Genomic DNA, 6,199 nt, shown 5'->3' with positions numbered 1-6,199 from the left:
TACCCGTGTAGAGAACATACTATAACACACTACAGGGGTGTGCTGCTATGCTGTAACCCAGAGAGTGAGAGTGTGTGTGAGTGAATGTCTGCACATGCCAGAAAGTGTGTGTAGAAAACGTAAAAGTGAAAGGCAGAATGAGTGAGCGAGACAGGAAGTGTGTGTGTGGTCATGAGAGGGAAAGTCATTCAGGTTGATTGACAGGCGGTGCTGGCTGAAACACACAGGGATGTAGGAGTGTGTGAAGTAACGTAAGAGTGTGTGAGAGGAAGAGAGAGAGAGAGTGGCTGCAGTTTCTTCTTTCTCTTGTTGAACTTGTTTCATGGACACAAATATCATCAAGAACAAAAAAGCAGTTTTGTTTTGGTTTCATCGGGGAGTCAGGAGAGTTATACCCATTACCATTATAAAGAAAGTATACATTTATAATCTAAAATCATAAAGTGCATAAGAAAGAAAGAATCAAAGGAAGGAAGGAAGTTAACCCCAAAACAGGAAGAGGAAGAAGTATTCAAATCCTTTTCTTAATCAAGTAAAAGGACCAAACAACAATCAAAACCCTACTTAAGGAAAGTAGAATAATGGCCCCCTGGAGCTGATATATTGTTATTAAAATGCAACACCTAACTGTGTATGGAGCACTTAACTGTTAGCTCGTGCTCCGTACACACAGTTAGGTGTGTTAGTCCTGTGCTTCCCAACATAAGTGTCGGCCCCCTCAAAGGGTCACAAGATAAATCTGAGGGGTCGTGAGATTATTAATGAGGCAGAGCAGGTGAAAAGGTTCTGCTACACGCATTTGTATATATATATTTGACTTTTCTTTAATCTTTACTTTGTTGTTGGGCCTTTAAATGAAATCATCTGGGAAGTTTAAAGGGTATTCACGCTTTGGAAGAACTGCGTTCAACAAGGCGCTCCATTAAGACTTTTGTTTTGTAAGACGTCAAAGGCAAAGCTATTTTGAACCGTTGCTTTAATCTTTAACAAAGCATTGCATTTTATAAGTGCTTCATTTGCATGAGCACAGAATTATTTGCTTATTTCCCTGCGAAATGTAATTAAAGTAAAATGAATGAATTTGGAGACCAGCAGAAATGCTACAGAGGAAATGAAGATAGTCAAGGAGAGGGGGCTGTAGAGAGAAATCAAGACAAGAGAAAAGTTAAAAGACTTGACTGAGATGTAAATCCAGGAAAGAGACAGATATTGACAAAGGGAGGGAGTGAAAGTGTGTGTTCATGTGTGTGTGTGTGTGTGTTGCACAGAAAGAGAGAACGTGGTGAAATCAGTGACGGAGACAGAGGTTAACCAGTTCCAGGAGTGTGTGTGTTTGCTCTGTCAGTTGAATTGCAGCCAGCTGTTAACACCCCCAACAACATCCCATCTCGCTGCCGCCTGAAGCAAACCTGGTAAACTCTGCAAAGCCTTTTCCAATTTTGGGATTAAAAAAAAAAGAATCTGCCATCTTTTCACTCCACGTCTAAAGTTACAGCCGAGAAAATAAATAGGGAGTACTGAGGGTGTAGTGTGCTGCGTATATTAGAGGGTTTACTTTGTTTTTTCTCCCGTGCCTCAACCTCTTTTTGTGCTGATTTTATTTAGCAAGTCACACGCAGCGCGCACACTTAGCTGTGACCTTGTTTCCACCTCTAACCACTCGGTATGATGAGCAGAACCACAGTGTCAGAAACAAATCCTCTGAAACCTTCTGTCATGAGATCGGATCATCAAAGTGCATCAGGTGTCCTCTTCTTTTCCATCTTCTGCGGTCGCTCATTGACTGTTTTATGCCTCAAATCAACAATTATAGTAATTACTGATTGATGAATCAATTGTTTTATCCATTAAAATGTCAATGCCCGTTATTATTTCCCAGAGCTGAGGTCACATCTTCAAATTGTTTGTTTTGTGTGACTAACAGTCATATTTCATTAACTTTGTCGTCATATACGACAAAGAACAGCGGCAAGTTCTCACTTTGAGAAGCTGAAACCAGCGAATGTTTGACGTCTTTGTTCTAAAGCTACAGAAAACGTTACCTGCCCAACGGCCGACAGACAAAGTTAGCAGCTAGCTGCTGAAGAAAGTCGAACTTCCAGCAGCTACAGAGCCAAATATCTTTCTCAGGAGTTGATCAAGTCCGAAACAAAGCTAAAAGGAGAGTAACTATTGGACAGAAATATGTATTCAAATGAATCCTAATGTTGCTTTTTGACCACGTTGTGAACATAATGACTTTTATATGTCAAATTCTTTTCTTGATTTGGACTTCTAGTGGCCAACAAAAGCAAATTAATGCTATCATATGTGTATTATTAACATGATATCAATATTTCATTCTGAAAATATCATGGTTATCGTCAATAAATCAAGACCCATTTAAAGACATTCAGTCAGTTTCAACTTCTTCTTCTTCTTCCTTCCGTTCCTCTGAACTGTGTCATGTGACAGTAGTGTGTACTTCTTTGTGTGCACGCCTGTGTGTATGTGAGGTCCTGACCCTAACACATCCTATTGCCTTGTCAACTCTGAGGCTTACCTAACCTTTGACCTCAGTGCACATACACATCCCATATGCACACACATGTAAACATTAGCCTGTGTGTGTGTGTGTGTGTGTGTGTGTGTGTGTGTGTCTCGTCACCATTAAATCCCCGGCTCTACCAGACATAACTTGACACCACCGCTCGCTGTGTGTGTGTGTGTGTGTGCGTGCGTGTGTGTGTGTGTGTGTGTGTGCGTGCGTGTGTGTGTGTGTGTGTGCTACTTTAGTTCACCTAAACATCTGTTAGGTGAAGGAGCCAGTAAATCACACACTTCACTGCCGTGACCAATCAGCAGAGAGGGAGAGGGTAGAGAAGGCTTGAGGGCGAGTTTAGTGTTTGAGACGCACGGAGAGGAAGAGTAGGAGGATGTGAGAGAGAGACAGACGAAGAAAATGACAGAGAGAAAGAGAGCCAGGGAGGAAGGGTTGCAGATGCAGAGCTGCCATGTCCGGCCTGTAAGTCCTATTCTTTGCTTTTCCATGTGTGCACGAGTTGAGAATGGAAGTGTGTGTGGAAATGTAGCTTAGGCAGGAAGTGTTGCAAGCTGTTGTCGGATGTTTCAAGTTTGCTTTTATGTTCGCTGAAGCAAAAAAATGGTGTTACATTCAGCTTTTCCTTTTTAATGCTTTGCGGTGGCATTATGCCAAGTGAACACATGGGAGATCTCAGCTGTCAACCTCCTGAAAGAGGGTTTAATACACCGAACATGGTCACTTTTGTTTACTTTCGCTTTGTTTGGTGGAAGATTGGAGCTCAAGATAAAAAGAAAAAGTTAAAAGTGTTCCCTACTGGCAGCAAAGACATGCAAATGAATCCTAAATATGTAAAACATCTAACGCTGCTCTGACAAAATGACCACATATATCAGCTCATGGTGGTTTCATTTAAATTCAGTCTGGATGTATCTTGGTACAACTGGGAAAAACAGTGTTTGTGGGAACTCAAAACAACCTCAACTTGTGACTCCTTGTCATCGATTTCATACAGTTTGTCGGCCAGCTGTGACCGCTTCCACCAAAGACCCACTGTTGTCCTTGCTTTAGCGTCCCAACAATGAAACTGAGTTAGTTATTTACAACTAAAATATAAGCAAAGATGACAAGGAAGTCTAGAAAGTAAGCAAAACAGTGTTGCAAAAATAAGATTTCTCTGCTTTTCTCTTCTGTTAATCATCTTAATGTATCTTGAGGCCACTTGTGAGGACCCACTGCTGTAACATGCAGTCAAATACACAACATTCATTTGTATTTTTACAATAATCTACTTTAAAAAGCACTTTATGCTCGCTTAAACTTGGATATAGTTATAGACATAACATATAATATTTCTGCACAAAAGCTTTTGAAAAAAATATTAATGATAGCAACTGAAGATTGTAGTTTGTAGACTTTAACGTTGGCTTTTGTATTATGGCCTTTCGTCTGTGAAAGACAGTTGTTGGATTATCATTTTGAAGCGTTTTCCATTCTTCTACTCACCAGAAAAGTGGTGTTAATAATTTGAAAACATCACCAAACCACCAAATGATTATGGCGCCGAGTTAACATCAGAGTTGGTTTCGTCCTTCAGACACGTGTTGTTTCGTCTTTTTACTACTTTTCTGTTTACTTGTATGTTAAGAGTTTAAAGACTTTCGTGAAAATGGTTTCTAAATATGTAAATACTGGAAAGCAGCATTTATTACGCTGCAGTTTTTCACATCATGCTTGGTTTTCTCTTCAGACACACATTTATTACCACGAAACATCATTTTCTTCCTTCACTTTGGTTGATTTTCCAGTTTGAAACGCTGTCTGGAACATTTACTTCCTATGTTATTGATTTAGAAAATGACACCAAGCCACCAAATCATCCCGCTACAGTCAGGTCAAACATGTTGCTATCGTCTGTAAGCATTCATCAGACAGATGCTGTTTGTTCCATGTCATTATAAGAGACCCCCGGAGACCCACTGATGTTCCTTTAACATGTCCCACGGCTGCGATCGATGCTGATGAAAGAGCAGTCACTTGTTGCCTATTGACAATGTGTGAGAGGGTCTTTAACTGCGCTCTTAATTGTGCCGTGTGTGTTTGTGTGTTGAGCAATGTCGGGTTCATCTCCAGGCCAGGGTCAGTCATGCTCATAAAGGGGGGTGTGGTGTTAAGAAATGGCTCATTGGCGAGGTCGTGGGGTGAGGGGTCAGAGGTCAAGGGGGGCGGCACTGATAGTGAAAAACGCTGACCAGGCCGCGGAGTTTGTCAAAGTTCAAAGTCGTAACTCACAACATTACAACCTCGCTCAGGCTCTCTGCCCCCTCCTGCCGTCATTTGTCCCTCACAGGCGTTTTTACAAACAAAACCTTCTGTTTCCTCAACGTAAGACGCGCTCTCTGCATGTTAGTGCTGGTGAGGAACAGCTTGATAGGACTTTTCTATGATGAAAATAAGCTCCGTGGCAAACAAACGTTTCTGATATGATGCTATTTTTGAGGCGTGAACGCGGTCGCCCGAGGTGAACACAAACTACACCACGGTCGCATGCCTTCACGTCACCACCACTAAGCTAAAGGCGCACGAGTGTTCGGCATGATGGCGCTTCATGGTCTCATTTAGTCACTTGTTTTGCCTGCTGTGCTCTGTGTGTGCTATAAAGTTTGATTAATAAAAAAAGAATATTTGTTAAGGGAGTTTAAAGGCACATACAGAAGCCTCTAACGTGCACAAGTCACCAGAAGTGCACGCAGAGGAAAGGATCATATAAACCATGCACTGCAAGGCTTAGCTCACCACTACAAGGACTTTTTAATACTATACATGTTTGAACAGTCGGGACAGCAGTCGGTTGCTTGCAGGTTTTGGCTCTATGTCCATCTGATTTTGTCTTTAACAAACAGACTTGATTTAAGGTGGCAGTGAGCCTTTGTGCGTGCTGATACTTTGACCCGTCACAGCTACTTACAGTATGTCTGACTTACAATCTGTGAGCTCTTCTGTTGATTTGTGTCAATCGGAAGCTTTTGTTAATAGCTATTGTTGTTTCCTACCTGAGATAATCACCAGCCTTTGTTTATTCGCTCAGCAGCCCCGACAGGGAGCAAGCATTGACAAACAACTTGGTAGTGTGTTGAATTTCGGCAGCAGACGTAATGATCAACCCAGGAAACCTTCAGCACCAAAGTACAAGAGCTGAAGGCTTGAATGAGGCGCTGCAGAGTGGATGTGTGTCCTATTTACTTTACTCTTTTTAGGTTAGTGGGTAAGATCTCTCGTCATTCTCCGGCTCAGTGTTCAGAATATTCAGGGGAATTCTCAGACTCTCAACATTTCATTTAATTACATTTATTTTTATTTGATAGGTGCACGATGGAATTTAACATACAGAGCATGAAACTGAGAGTTTATAGCTCATTTTCAGCTCTTGTCCCTGGTTCGATTTCATAACACTACAATACAAAACGAATATATAAATACAATGTAATGCATATCAAATAAAACACATACTACAATACAGCTATACACTTACATGTACACTAATATACTCATTTACAGTAGCTTTGTTAAGAATGGTTCTGCTTTTAACCTTTAACAGCACATTTAAAAAAACAGAAATGTATTTACAGTTTATTATTGAATCGATATTTGTTATTATCTGCGTTTAAAATGGTGTTA

This window comes from Cottoperca gobio, chromosome 24 (genome assembly GCF_900634415.1).
Source record: "Cottoperca gobio chromosome 24, fCotGob3.1, whole genome shotgun sequence".
In the NCBI taxonomy this organism is placed as follows: Eukaryota; Metazoa; Chordata; class Actinopteri; order Perciformes; family Bovichtidae; genus Cottoperca; species Cottoperca gobio.
Note: the sequence above shows the minus strand (reverse complement) of the source record.